Genomic DNA, 16061 nt, shown 5'->3' with positions numbered 1-16061 from the left:
TGAGGTGCCTGCTGATATCGTGAAGATGATGGACCAGGCTGATCATTTCTCCATTGGAGGTTTGGATGATTCCGCCACCCTGGGTTGTAAGTGTTTGAGAGCGGCTGATTCTGTGTCTTGTTAACCCAATTTGCCGATGATACCTGATCAGATCTGCTCTCTTGCAACATAGGTAAGAATTGACAATCCTGAGGTCTATGGTCTGAAGTCTCACAAATCGTGCAAATCTCAGCTTTCGACTTTTCGGATTCCATGACTTCCAATTTTTCAGATAATGCAGCTACAAGGGCCTATAAGCTAGTGTCCTCTTTAACCTCATATCTGCCCCCGCCACTGATTGCTCTGATAGGTTGGGCAGCTATCGGCACCCGTTCAAGTCGTGCGTTCCACTGCTGGGCACTCTCAGCGAGATAGTCTAAAAATGATAAACCCTCGTCTGGTTCCTTACGAAAGAACATCCCATTGCACATAGACTGGACAAATTGTTTGCACACAGGGGTTAAAGTAGTAAAAAAATAATTCACTAACCTCCATGATTCGAAACCATGGTGCGGGCATATGTTTATCAAGTCCTTGAATCTCTCCCAACATACCTGGAATGTCTCGCCATCTTTTTGCATGAACTGACTGATCTGCTCCTGCAGGTACTGAGTTCTCTGAAGAGGAAAAAACTTACGTAAGAACTCACGCTGCATTTCAGCCCAGCTAGTAATAGAGTTAGGGCGCAAAGAATTAAACCAGATTTTTGCCCTGTCTTTCAGAGAAAAGGGAAACAAACGCAGTTTAATGTATTCATCAGTCCCAGCTCTATTAATGAAAGTGGTGCAAACCATCTCAAAGTCTGTCAAGTGTTGGTACGGACTCTCAGAGTCCATCCCGTGAAATTGGGGAATCACAGATAACATGCCATGCTTAAGAGTGAAATTCGGTGCATCTTGTGGCAACACAATGCATGAAGGTGTAGATGTGCGTGCAGGCTGTAGAAAATCTTCAAGTGTACGTGGTGCATGTGCAGCCATAGCTTCTTCAAAATAATGGCCAAACAGATTATTCAGCTCAAATTCAGAATCACTCGCAGGACTAACAGGTGAAAAGTCAGACTCAGTGCTATGTGTATCCCTACTGGTGCTAGGTGAAAGTCTACACAATCGATTCGAATTATCTCGAACCCAGGGCATCAAACATCACAATCGCCAGCAGAAATCCACTAACACGGCAACAGACAAAATTTTTTTTAATTTTTCAATTTTCAATTTTTTTTCATTTTTTTTCTATTTAATAAAAGAAAATCAAAAAAATAATTGGGAAAATGCAAAATTCGAAATTAAAACTGGCAATTCCCCGGCAACGGCGCCAAAAACTTGACTCACTCGAAAAATGAGCAGCTCGGAAGCTATCCCAAGTATAGGAGTTCTGTCGTGTAATATTAAGCCCAAGGGCTAGATCGTCTCCTCAGGCAATGCGTTTTAATCTCAGATTTTACGTTCTTTCAATCAAAAGTAAAAAAATACTGAACTCAGTTCAGATTCGGGTTTTCAAGATTGTTGAGTTCCACTTTGAATTAAATGACATGTAATTTAAAGTCCTAAACTAAAATGCAGTGAATTCAAGAACACTAATGCTAATCTACTCAAGTAAACATCAGAACATGCGTTGATTAAAGATGGAAAATTGGAACTCAGAATTAAAAACACACAGGCAAGGAAACTCAATCAGATTCAAACGCACACACTAAAATTGAACCTTCAACAAATTTAAGATATTGAATCAAGAGTCACAATCTAAACACAGACATAAACAAAAGTTCGACGCTTAAATGACAACGAAACACAATAAAAACTCAAACTTTAATCAACCCGACCCTAACTAACCCAAGATTCAATAAAAAGACTAAATTTTGGAAAAACAACTTCAAACAATAACTCTTTTTTTTTTAATTATTATTTGGCTAAAAGTAAAACAGAATTTAATTTAAAAGAACGATAAATAAATAATTGAAAGAAGCTAAACTAAACTCTACCAATCTAATGACAATATTAATTGAGAAATCTCAAATAAACAAGAACTAAACCTCAATAAAATAAAATAAAGTAAAAGTACTTAATAATCACTCAAACAAATTTTCAAAAACTCTGTTTAACTAACTAAATAATTTAAAAACAAAACACATTCAATTGCAATAAAAGGAGAAAGAGAAAAAGCCATAGCAGCTGGTTCTCAGGTTGCTACTGCTACTGGTTGTGATGGAGCTACTTTCGGCTGCTGTGTTGTGGTGTAGCTGCTACACTGGCCGGCCGAGAAGCTGCTGGAAGGCTCGGGTACTCAGCTGCTGGAAGAGAAGAGGAGGCCTGAGTTGCAGAAGCTGGAGAGGCTGGAGGTCGGGGCTGGCTGTGCTGGAGACTGGCCGAGAGGCCTGCTGTGGTGGCTGGCCGGACTGGAGGCTGGCCGAGAAGTTTTGCTACAGATTCTGCTGCAAGCTGGAGTTGGCTGTGGAGCAGAGGAGTTCCGGCTGGTGTTGGCCTACAGAAAAGTGGCTCTCAACTGGAGCTGTTGCTGAGAAGCAGAGGAGGGCCAAGGGTGCTTGAAGGGTGGCTACTGTCGTAGAATTGCAGAGTTGCCAATGCCCGAGGAGATTGCTGAGTTTGGGAGAGAACAGCGAGATAGTTGATTAAGAGAGAAGAGAGAACAAAAGGACAGGGATAAAAACAGAGAGTTGAGAGGAATAACAGGAAGAGAAAAGAAAAAGAAAAACAGAGGAAGAGGACGGAAGAATGAGCAAGAGAAAGGGAATAGAAAGGCTAAGAAAAAAAAGAACAGGAGAAGAGAAGAAGAAGAAGAAGAAGAAGAATAAGAAGAAGAAGAGTATGTGGAAGAGAAGAGAGTCTGTGCGTAGGAGAAAAATAGAATTTAAAGGGTAGGGGGGCGGTGCCCTAGGACCCGGCGTGGAACAACCCGACCCGGCAACTTGACCCGAATTGTTGTACTTTTTTTTTTCATTTTTTTCATTCTATGTTCATCGCAAATATGACTCTTCTAGAGCCTGTATCTCAAAAAACTGAAAACATGAAAGTTGTATATAATCCTTTCCTCTTTCTTCAGAAATTTGAATTGTTTCTATCGGAGCTTGGACGGAAAAGTTATGCATGAAATACGAACAGGTGTTGGTTTTGGTTCCCGGGAATTTTCCTGCGACAAAAAATTACCAAAATTTCATAAATAGTGTAATAAAGTTCAAGAATGATGATTTTGGCACTTTATTAAAATATTGGATAATTTTGGACATTTAATTAAAAATATAAATCATAAAGCTCGGGTTAAACGTTCAATTACGCAGTTTCGGTGCGTAATCAATAGAGTTAAGAGCTCCCTAGCATCCGGACCAGGTGGAGCGAGGCTTTCATGCTATAGGCATCCAGATATGCATGCAGTTAGGCTAGCACTGGAGGGCTAATGAGTGTTTAGCCCCGCCTACGGCACAACCCTATAATGAGGGGTTAAATCATGACATACAGCCATCCAGGGAAGTTTTTAGAGTTTTTATATATATATATAGTACACATAGAAAATAGAGATTACCTAGTATAGTTAGAAGTATGTTTGAATAGATAACTCAAAAATTTTCATATTTTAAATGACATAAGCATGAGTTATTATACAGATGTTTTTATATGATATATTGTTTACAGTCTTAATTAAAGGATATGTTGTAAATAAACTCATATGCCACACACTAGTAATAACATGTTTCTTCTTACTAAGAGGTGCTTACCCCTAGCATTATGAACATTTCAGGTAACCCAGAGAGGTGTGCAAGGCCGGCTCAGAGATAGAGGAGGCGGCTGAGTCAGTATAGTTTTGGGATGAGTCATGGGCTGGATAGTAGAGCCCACAAAATTTTGGGATTTTTGGGAAATTTTATGTATATGTGTGTGTATATATATATATATATATAGGTGGGTCGAGTGTACTCTGGTATTGTGTTTTAGAAACAGAGTTGGATATGTATGTTTTCCGCTACATAGGTGTTACATGTTATGCACAGGTTACCATGGCCTCTCTAATGGGTCCTTGATGATATGACCCCAAGTACAGGATAATAGAATATGTTATATAGTTTCAAAAAAACATAGTATAAAATTTTGGGTCGTTTTAGTTGGGGTGAGACACCTCTCAGTAAGAGAGATAGATTAATATCAGTGTGTGGCAACATGAGTATTATCGTGTTATAAACATATACTGCAAGTAATGTGATTGTAATATATTAAGCTATAACTGATAACTCATGAAAATCTGTGCTTTTAAACATAAGCATACTATATCATAATAAATTTCCTTAACATGTAAATCATTTGTTAAATATGTATATCACTGAGATTTTTCCCTAGATGGATAACTGTATATCATGAATTAACCCCGTATCATTCGAGTTGTGCAGCCCGTGGGCTGGACTTAACTCTAGCTGGCCTACCAGGTTAAGTCACACAGGACATAACTACACACGATTTCCCACCCAACCTACTCCGCCCATCCTACTCTCCGCAACACTTCTCGGGTCTACTCGACCTCCAACCCAACACTTTCTAAATAGTGTGGTTGCACTGTCGACTATTACCAACCTGGTCTGCCCATCCTACTCTCCGCAACACTTCTTAGGTCGGTTCACAGAGGTTACACTACTTGATCTGGCTAGCTAGCTACAGTACCATGCTCATAACATACCTAGTCCATCAGGGTTCCGCTATCATATAGTATATTTCATTAATAACTGTAATAATACTATTTCATGATTCATTGTAAATTTTTTCATGATAATAATATTTCTGAATATTTTTTATAATTATATCTGATCACGGCATCTGCTTCGGCTGGATATCATGGCATCTATGCCGAACTAAATATCACGACATATGCACTAGATTGAAGATCATGGCATCTGCGCCGGATTGAATGTCATAATATACTGAAAATATAATTTTTGTACTATTTATAGTTTTTTCTGAAAACAGCCTTCACATTATGCATATTCATAGAAATCATAAAATATCCTGACATACCATTATTTACAGTAAAATTCGTACTCATGCCACACACAAGTGAGTACTATTCTGTAATAAATTATTTGTCCTGGGAAAAACATATTTTGTTGACAAAAATCATATTAAATCTATTTTCAATGTTTCCTCAATTCAACATCAGTATTTCCAAAAACTATACTAATTCATATATATCTAAATCAAATACTGTATATTCAATAATAAATTTTTTGAAAATACCTGACTTAATTTATTCCCTTACTTGTTTCTTGATAAGCCTATTGAAAAACCCTAAACCACGCTCGTGGCGTTCAGAACTCCAAACCCTAAAATTACATTTTCCCCAGTTCAATCAACTAAAACCCCAGTATTACCATCTAACACATTTCCTAGGTTCACATATCCCAAATAACCACATAAACCCTAAAATAACTTACTTACCATGATTTTGGGATGGTGCCCAAGAACCCCAAATCAACAATCCGCTCCTGTTATCTTGCAAAAAATCACCTCGAGATCATCAGCTGTCCATGTGGCTTCGTCAACGAGACACGTGGACTCGTCAACAAACCAAAGAAGGAAGTTCATCAATGAACATTTTAGGGTCTGAAATTTTTGCCCTCTCAGTATCTCCTCGTCGACGAGACATGTGTACTCGTCAACGAACCAAAAGGGCATTCATCGACGAAGCCAATGGGTTCATCAACGAACCCTGATTCCCCTTTTTTAAGAATTCCTTTTCTTTCTTTCTCTTTTCCTTGTTTTCTCATAATTTAATTTCTAGGTCTCTACAGATAGCGTCAAACAAAAGGAAATTTAAGAAAGGTCAATCAACCGCTCAAAGTGGCTTGTCAACTGCTTAGTGAAATATTTTAGTCTCTCTACTTTTCTTTGTATATTGGTAACTTTATTTGATTTATTATTTATTTGGTCAAAAAATGACTACTAATAGTAATAGTGCAAAATTTTTAGTTGTTGTATTTGTATGTAAATATTAAATGACATAGGAATAATAAATGTATTTATTCTATTTATAATGAGGATATCCACACACACAAAAAATCTAATATTGCCAATATGATTTCCCTTAATTGGTAATGATCTTTTAATTTTGTAGTATGTCCTTAAAACAACTATTCATATTTTACTAATTTTTGTTAGATATGGCGTCCCAGAGTATACACTAGAGTCAGAGGGGGGTGAATGGACTCTTTTCGCGGAAAGCGTATTTTTCTCCAAAAGAAAAACTTTTGGCAAGATACAAGAAATTATATCACAATATAAATATAAATCATACACAAGATATAAAGTAAAGAGTGTAAGGGAGAGAAAGAACAACACCGGCACACCTTGGGACCAACCCAAGAATTCCACAATCCACTATGAATACTTCTTCACCGGCGGAGCAAACCTGTTGGAATTGGTGTTGGGTATTTAAAAATTTATTCCTAGGTTCAATTCAATTCATAACCAGTATAACTCAACCTAGGGTTTTTCTAAGCAAATACCAAAAACCTAACAATATAAGACTGAGTAGATAAATAAAAAAAATATGGCAAGCTCAATATTTCTCAATCATTCACAATAATAAAAACATAAACATTCAAGTGCATAAAATAAATTGCGAAAATTAAAATCAAGCACAATAAATGTTATCAGGGTTTGGCCAAACTTGCCTACATCCCCGCCTCAAGCTAACAAGAAAGAGGATTCCACTAAAGCTCGCTTAACGGGCGGTGCGACACCTAATACAACACTTTATAGGCTGGTGCACCTAGTTCTCCTAACCGGGTCTAAACCAATCCAGTGCTCTCTTACCCGAATCAGAGCAATTCAGGACTTTTCACAAGGCAAGTCTCCCTCTTCCGACCACACGCCATGAGTACAACAGATAATAATTTGTGTACAAATAAATGCTTCTAACACAAGCAGAATGTACAATAATTAAGCACAGTATAATCAATGCACTTAAGTATGATAGAGAATTAATGCTCAAGTGAGATTTGGTTAAACAGTATATCAACTCACAACAATATGTATATCTATATGTATATGTGTGAGTAAGTGAGATCCTTGATCTTTGATTCTAGAAGGTATATTCACAATATGAACAATCAAAGAATCTAAACAACCCAAATCAAATATCTCAAATATATTTTTAAATTACAACCACAATAGATATCTTGGGTTAAAAGCTTGCAAAGAAAATATCAAAGATAATATGCAAGCTTTCAAGTCTTGCAATTAGGATGCCAAGACTCAGAAGCAAAGAAATGATTTTCTCAATCAATATTTATATATGAAATACTATGAGAATATTCACACTAGCAAAACTCTCAAAGAAGATTTTATCAAATATGTATTTGTGTGAGAGTATATGCCAAGGGAAATGATGTAAGATAACACACACAATTACAACAATCAATTTCCCTACAACTTGCAATAAATTTGCAAGTGAGGAGTTTAATAAAATGATACTCTCTATTTCAAAATGGTTTTAGAAAAGAATATGAGAGAGAGAGAGTATGAAAAATTAGGCTTGAAAAAATGGAGTATAGGCAATTGAGAGTACGAAAATTTACGAGGATTTTTGTTAATCAATTTTCTAATCTCATACTAATTAAAGCAAATAAGAGGGTATATATAGAATACCTTAAAAAAATTAGTTGTTGGGGACACATTTGGTATTTTTAAAAAGTTTGATTAAAGTTTATCCCTAATTACTGAGGTTATTTTTAATTAACCCGAGAGGTTCGTTCACCCGGTCCTTAGGGCCGGTCGCCCAAATAAACACAAAGCATGTATTGGGTTCGAGTGACTATGGGGAAAATCGGTTGGCTGAAGTTAAGACAATTTCCCAACCTTCATGAGTTTGGGCGCCCAGTTCATTGGTTCGATTTGCTGATCGTCACTATTCGGTCGCGCAGGGTGATTTTGAACTATAAGTTCAGGCTGCCGGGGCTGGTAAAAAGTGTCAACCTTCAGGTTTGGTCAACCGTGGAATTTTAGTTCATCTCTAGACCAATCGCCCAAGCCTCAATCAGCATGTTGACTTTCTACCAGTTTGGTCGACCGAGGCATTTATAACGCCCAATGTTCGGTCGGCCGAAGCCCTTTCAAAGTTAGATTTAGGTCCAAATTATGATTAAAAGTTTCCCATGTTCATATATATATTATTTTTAAGATATAGGAGATTTTTCATAAGGTGCTTGGGGACCTAAGGTCAGTCTAAGGCCTAGGCTTTTAAATTAAGCCTAAAAAATTTGGCATCAATCGATCGAAGTCTTTGTTAAATCTATTTTAGATCTTGAACTTTTTCAACCCTGTGAGAATAAGCTATGGCATTTTATATTAAGGTTATTGGTTCCTATGAGTCAATCTATGGTCATTGAGCATTCATCCCTATCATGCATGCAGAGCATTATTACAGACCATTTAAATTATTACGGACTCAAAATATAAAACAATATGCAATTCAATTGAAAATAGATGTCTTCTTCTGTTCTTGCTCATTGTAGGTGTGCTTTAGGACAATACCATCAACGGATAAATGGTACTTGGACAGCGGGTGTTCAAGGCACAGGACCGGTGATAGAACCAAGTTCACCACATTAAAACAAAAGGATGGGGGATACGTCACCTTCGGCAACAATGCCAAAGGTAAAATTATTGGCATTAGAAAAATAGGTAAAGAACCTTCTCTTACCATTGATAATGTGTTATTGGGGGAAAGATTAAAACACACTCTTTTAAGTATAAGCCAACTAAGTGACAAAGGGTTCAAAATAATCTTTAAGAAAGAAAAATGTGTTATTCAAAATCCCAAGAACAATAAAACCTTGTTTATAGCTCATAGGATAAATAATGTATATTGCATAAATCTTGAGAACTTGGTAAATCAAAATGTAACTTGTTTAGCTACAATGAATGAAATGAGTTGGCTTTGGCATAGGAAACTAGGACATGCTAGTATGGATCTTTTATCCAAATTATCTAAGAAAAATCTTGTAAAAGGATTACCAAATACTAAATTCATAAAATACAAGGTGTGTGATACATGCCAAAAGGGAAAGCAAGTCAAAACAAGCTTCAAAAAGAAAAACTACATATCTACTAAAAGACCCTTAGAACTCTTGCATGTAGACTTATTTGGTCCAACTAGAACCTTAAGTTTAGGAGGCAAACAATATGCTTTTGTAATAGTAGATGTCTATTCAAGATTTACTTGGGTATTATTCTTAGTGAACAAAGATGAAGCTTGTGACATGCTAAGCACCTTATGCAAGAAATTACAAAATGAAAAAGGCTATAACATAACTAATTTTAGAAGTGATCAAGGCAGGGAATTTAAAAATAAAGATGTTGATAAATTCAGTAATAAAATATGGAATAAACCATAACTTTAGCACCTAGAACTCCACAATAAAATGGAGTTTTAGAAAGAAAAAATAGAACCCTCCAAGAAATGGCTAGAACCATGATAAACGAAAATAACCTACCCAAATACTTTCGGGCAGAAGCTATAAGTACAGCTTGTTATATTGTAAATAGGGTATCCATAAGATCAAGTATAGACAAAACACCGCATGAGTTATGGAAAGGTAGAAAACCCAACGTTTCATATTTTCATGTATTTGGGTGCAAATGTTTTATTCTTAATACTAAAGATGATTTAGGAAAGTTCGATGCAAAATCTGATAAATTATTCAAATGCGGATTATGCAGGATGCAAAATAGATAGAAAGAGCACTAGTGGGACTTGTCACTTTCTAGGACACTCACTAGTTTCTTGGTTTTCAAAGAAACAAAATTTCATAGCATTATTTACAGTTGAAGCAGAATACAAAGCAGTTGGGAGTTGTTGTGCTCAAACTTTATATATGAAACAACAATTAAGGCACTTCAAAATTCAATATCAAACAATCCCTATAAAGTGTGATAATACCAGTGCTATAAATATCTCAAAGAATCTAGTTTCACATTCAAGAACCAAACATATTGATATACGTCATCATTTCTTAAGAGATAATGTAGAAAAGAAAGAAATAGCTCTTGAATTTGTAAACACTCACGATCAATTAGTTGATATATTCACAAAACCACTAGCTTAAGATCAATTCTGTATTTATTTGATGGGAATTATGAATGTTACATATACAAGAGGTTAACTAAAAAGAGAAAAAAATTTCTTCAGGGTAGATGATTGCAAGACACCAGGCAGGCGCCTGACAGGCTACTGTCTATCTAGAAAAACAGTTGACAGACGACTATCACCTTGATGACAGACGCCTATCTCATAGTGGTTCACGTTCATTTAACATAAAAACACTCTTTTTAAAAGCCCCAGACGTCTGTCCACTCGTCTACCCTTCACGAAAACAGCCTCTCTTCATCTCTTCCTTAAGTTTCTCCTCTCCAAACCTCCTCACAACGTCACTCCATCAAAACCCTAAATCCTTCACATCTAGGGTTTCTCAAATTATTGCTTCATCATCATGCCAAGAACCAAATCAGTTGGGAAAAAGGATAAAGCTTCTTCTTCAAGACCGTCTGCAACAACGAAATTGAAAAATGGTTACTTTCATCTCACTCAAAAGCTTTGTACCAAAATCACATCTCTACAATCGATCCAATGTTTTGTAAGGCGCTAGACATCTCTTTCTTTGAAGAAAATTTTCCTGAAAAATATAGGATGGGATAAGTTTGTTCTTCACCAAGTTAAGGGATATTACCCTGATTAGATTAAGCTTTTCTAGTCAAATTTGGTAAAGAAAGATGTTGGATTTGACACCGAAGTATTTGGCCAAAAGATCACACTTACTCCACACTCACTAAGGAAAATACTTCGTCTTTAGCATGGTGATTTTGAGTGCAATCCAATAGAAAAACAATGGACAGTGAAGCATGGTTTTTCCCCACAACAATTTCTGCCTCTTGTGATGAACGATCAACCCGTCTATTTTGGAAGCCCTCCGCAGTACAAACAGCTCAATCTGCAAGCTCAAATTCTTCACAAGATCATTGTTTATAATATAATTCCTAGATCAAGCTCCTTTGATCATACTTCCTTCTTTGATTGCTTCGTCATGTGGTGCATACTAAAAGGAAAGAAATTGGATTTATCTAGCCTTGTACTAAAATGGATGGTCATGAACCTCGAATCTCCTAGAATTCGGTTTCCATATAGTGGCATTCTTTCCTTAGTTTTTGCTCACTTTTAAGTCCTCACTCCATCTTCCAAACTGGTGAAGCGAACCCATTACAACATATTCTCCTCCACAACTTTAAATAGGATGGGTTACAAGAAGTATACCGAGGGATGGATGTTTAGGGGTAATAGACCTGCACGATCAACATTAGAAGAACGTAATCCCGCTCCTGAAGAAGCTGATATGCCTCCTTGGTTTCTTCCTTTTTATTAGCACTATAACAGCTTCAATTCTGAAATGAGGGATGGTTTTGCTTCGCTTCAAGACAAGATCACAAATATTGATGATAAATATACTTTACTAGAAAAGCATCTTGACAAAATCGAGCAATGTGTTACACAAAATGACACTGATTTAGATAAAGAGAGTAATGAAAATGATAATGAAGACTCTCGGGCAAAATCAGATGAAGACACTGCTGAAGCCGAAGAAGAAAAAAAAAAAAGAAATCCAAAGGAAAAGGAATTGCTGAAGATAGTGACACAACTTTTGATACTTGACTACAGACTCTTGATGATGTTTGATGTAACGACCCCGACCCATCACGTGGGCTCGGAGTGCTACTTTAGTGACGTCAGTGTACCTAATACCTTATTCATCAAATATAAAACATACATAAGTAGTGGGAATAAAATATAAAATCCTCGAATTACATTACCAGAGTTCTAACTATCTTTATACACGAATATATCGATTTTCACATAATTACATCCCATAAAACTAAACAAAATAAAATCTCTATCTACACACTACCTACATAAAATTTACACCTCTAGCCTGGTTCCTCTAGCCTTCTAGACCCGATCTCTAGGATTCCCTGAAAAAACAGTTTGTAAAATAGGGGTTAAGGCACGGCTCAGTAAGGGAAAGACTAAGTTAATGTCAGTGTGTGGCCAGCATGCATTTGGTGTACAAAAAATAACTAGTTCACTAAATAGATAAACACATTTATGAAAACATTCTTAATTTACACTCACACAGACAATTAGTCGAGGATAGGGAAGATTACCCGCCCATACAAGTAGTTTCCCTCTACTCTAGTACCATTACTGCTACCAGAGTACTTACCTTTCTCAGTAAGCCCTCAAAGTTATCTTATTAATTAACCATATTCACATAAATTAATAGATATGCATATGAGACACTCTCTGTGACAAACAAGCTATTTACATCCCCATGGCATAGGTTGTGCGGCCCGAAGACTGGACTAAGCCTGGGTGATCAGCCCAAACAAAGTCAAATACAACATCATCTGCAAACACATTTGCAAGCATCCACAGCAAAGCTACAGGTCCGATGCCCTTACTTCAACCTCACGCAGGCAGTCGGCTGGACCCCCTACACTTCTATCCAGACAATGTGGGTGCACATGGTCTAACTAGCAACGATATCGTACTCACAATACACTGTTCCCCAGGGTTCCTAAAGCATATCATGCAATTTAAATAATAGAAATCACCATTTAAAATATTAATTCTTATATATTTCCTGTTATTCCAAACACCTGGCCCCCGACCACAAAATATAACCCTGTATATAGCCATCAATTAAAACTCGGCCATCAAATAATAATCCTGGCCCTTGGCTAATCAAATAACACCTAGCCATTGGTCGTTAGTTCAAACTCCTACATTTCATAAACAGTTCCAGTATTTTCACAAGTATTTCCAGTATTTCTCAACCAATTCAGTATTTCTATAACGCCCCAACCTGGATCTGCCAGGGAGCACGGCATCTCTCCTCCTCCACCTGGACCAGACAACACGGGGATGGGCCTTATCGGACTAATGACTAGCCCCACAGATCAACAGGTGTCCTTTTCAGTATTTTTTGTCCTCACTCACACACTTCCTGAGAAAACTTCCTAGGAGGTCACCCATCCCAATATTGCTCCAAGGCAAGCACGCTTAACCGTGGAGTTCTTACAGGAAATCTCCCTAAAAGAAAGGTGCACCTTGTTGATATGGATAGTAACATCTAGTCTTTTAAGCCTTTCCTCCATGGGGTATCACAAAACTTTTTGTTATTTTGTATACTACACATGCTCAGTCTCTGGATGTATTAGGTTTTTTTGTTGATGTCAAAAGGGGGAGTATGTGTATGAGCAAAGTCTATGAGTCTATAAGTCTATGTATATATTTATTTCTAGTTTTGAAACTTTGAACCTATGTATGTATTTATTTCCAGCTTGATGTACTATAAGTTCTATGTATTTGTTTCAATGTTATCTGAAACTTTGAACCTTCTGAACTTATGTCTTAATGAAATTATTTTCAGACTTTGCTTATTGCAAGGGGAGTATTATTTTTGCATCTTTGCTCTTTCTTTGTCATCATCAAAAAGGGAGACATTGTTGGCTTAGCTAGGCTTATCACTCTTGATTTTGATGATAATAAAGTAAGGTTTTCTAATATTGTTTTCAAGTGATATTATTTCAAACAAAGATGATTTGCTCAAACTTCAAATACCCTAGCATGAAAGCTCACAAGGATCAAGGAACAAGAAAAGCCTCACATAAAGTGATCCATAAAGCTCAGAGAAGTTTGAAAGATCCTAGAGCTTCAATTTGAATTTCATATTGTGAATTTACTGAAGTATATAGTTTTTATCTGTACTAATCAGCTCTCCAGGAGCAATTCTTGTACGTCTTGTTTTTAAATCTTTGCAGCAAATTTATTGATGGTTCGAGTGTTGAATCGTTGGAGCAAACAGGGGGATATTGTTTGGAGAAGGCGGCTCTAGCCTTAACCAAAGAGTGTTGTAATCAGTATTGTTCCGCTTGGTAAAGGAATGGTGATAGTGAATCCTTTGGTGTTTTTTCCAAGGGCGAGGACGTAGGATGTGCTCAAGCCGAACTTTGTAAAATCTTGTGTTCTTCTTTCTTCCCTACTCTTTACTTTTCAGCAAAATTTACAACTGCGTGGATGCTTTATAAATTTCTAAATTCTGAGTGTTTGGTTATTAAATAGACTGGAAGTTAATTTGTTTTGGTTTGATCAACATTGATTGCGGAAACCGAAAGGGACTACGTTGGTTGATCATCCTTAACTTTTTAAACTGAGAGTTTATTTAAAAGCTGAACATTGGGAAGAAGGTTGTTTGTGAAATTTAACGACAGGGCTTATACAAATTTAGCAAGCTTTACACATTACTACAAGGCTATTGTTAAGTGGTTGATCAATTTGTTTTGGTTGTGATTACTCTGATTTAATTTTGTGATTGTGGTTGAGTATTAATTATTGTTATAACACAAAAGTATTAAAAAGGGAAATAAATTTTTAAAAAATCCCAATTCACCCCCTCTTGGGAAAGCTATTCCAATTTCAATTGGTATTAGAGCCTAATTATAGTAATTTCTAATAAGAAACTATAAAAAGATCAAATGGCAAATATAGGAGTAGCACCCTTCAGTGAGGGCCAATCCTTAACCCATTCACCAATCTTTTGTGGACACAACTATACCTTTTGGAAAAAAAGAATGCAAATATATCTCCAACACATGGATTTGAAAGATTGGGAAGTAGTTATGGATGGAGACCTAATTCCTACTAAGATAGTAGAGGGAAAAAGCTTTCCCAAAGAGAAAAAAAATATGACTGATTTAGACTATAAGATGCTCCAAAAAAATTCAAGTATCATAAATGCCCTATACTGTGCTTTAGATGCTAATGAGTTCAATAGGGTCATGACTTGCAAAACGGCTAAAGAAATATGGGACAAATTATAAGTAACATATGAAGGAACAATAGATGTTAGGGACAACAAGATAGATATGTTAACGAGTGAGTATGAAGTATTTAAAATGAATTCTGATAAAATAATCTCAAGTATGTACACTAGGTTTACCCACATAATCAACACCTTAAGTGCCTTAGGAAAGACTTATACTACCTACGAAATGATTAGAAAATTTCTAAGAGGCCTTCCCTCCATATGGGAACCGAAGACTACTACTATTACGGAAGGTAGAAACCTTAAGACCACCTCTCTAGATGAACTCTTTATTTTCACATAAACAACCATCTCCCAAAAGCCCTTTAAAATCAGGTAAAGATTTAGTTAAGGACAATTTGATGGCCTTTTTGTAAATTAAAAAATCAGATCAAAGGAAGGAAATTTTCCTTTCTATTATAAATATGTTTGAAGGGAAAAAAAAATAGAGAAGTAAAAATGAAAATAGAAAACAAAAAACAAAAATGTTTGTGACTACCATCGACATTGTCAGTCTCTGCATGCCGACATTTGCTAGTCGCGTTCCCTTCTCTTGTTGCATACTCTGTGTGTGTGTGTGTGAGAGAGAGAGAGAGAGAGAGAGAGAGAGAGAGAGAGAGAGAGAGAGAGTAAAAATAATAAGTATCCATTTAATTGTGAAAAATAATTTTTTTTCTTTAACTTTTAAATAAGTTACAAAAAAAAAAAGCTAGTTTTTTTTTTTTTAACAATAAATGTATTATATAACAATTTTAACACTTTTTTCTTGTGAAAATTATTTTATTTTCCATTTCTAATTTTTCAAATGAATATAAAAATACTACCTTATTTTTCAATTCTATGGTCTTCGAAAGCCCCATTAGAAGAACCTGAGTGTGAGATGATTGACTACTAAGTTCTTTTCTTTCTAAGAGGTGGAATAGAATAACTGGTTGGAGCATAGTAATCATTGCATTATATGTCCCACAAAAAGCCCCATTCTTCTACCCTGACTATCCATAGCTATTACCTATTAATATAAGAAAGTTGAAAATTACCTTTCATTATTTTTTGAAATTCTAACTTACTTCGTATATGAGACTATTAAATTTAATCTACAAACAATCAA

At 36.1% G+C, this 16061-nt stretch overlaps 1 non-coding gene across 1 annotated transcript; it reads left to right on the top strand.

Annotated features, from left to right (window-relative positions):
- The first annotated feature begins 540 nt into the window (after positions 1 to 540).
- LOC131159060 (small nucleolar RNA R71) lies at positions 541 to 646 on the top strand. The gene has a single exon (XR_009137674.1). It is a non-coding gene; the product is annotated as a small nucleolar RNA R71 (small nucleolar RNA).
- The last annotated feature ends 15415 nt before the right edge of the window (positions 647 to 16061 follow it).

This window comes from Malania oleifera, chromosome 6, assembly GCF_029873635.1.
Source record: "Malania oleifera isolate guangnan ecotype guangnan chromosome 6, ASM2987363v1, whole genome shotgun sequence".
In the NCBI taxonomy this organism is placed as follows: domain Eukaryota; kingdom Viridiplantae; phylum Streptophyta; class Magnoliopsida; order Santalales; family Ximeniaceae; genus Malania; species Malania oleifera.
Note: the sequence above shows the minus strand (reverse complement) of the source record. Positions and strands in the feature narration are given on the sequence as shown.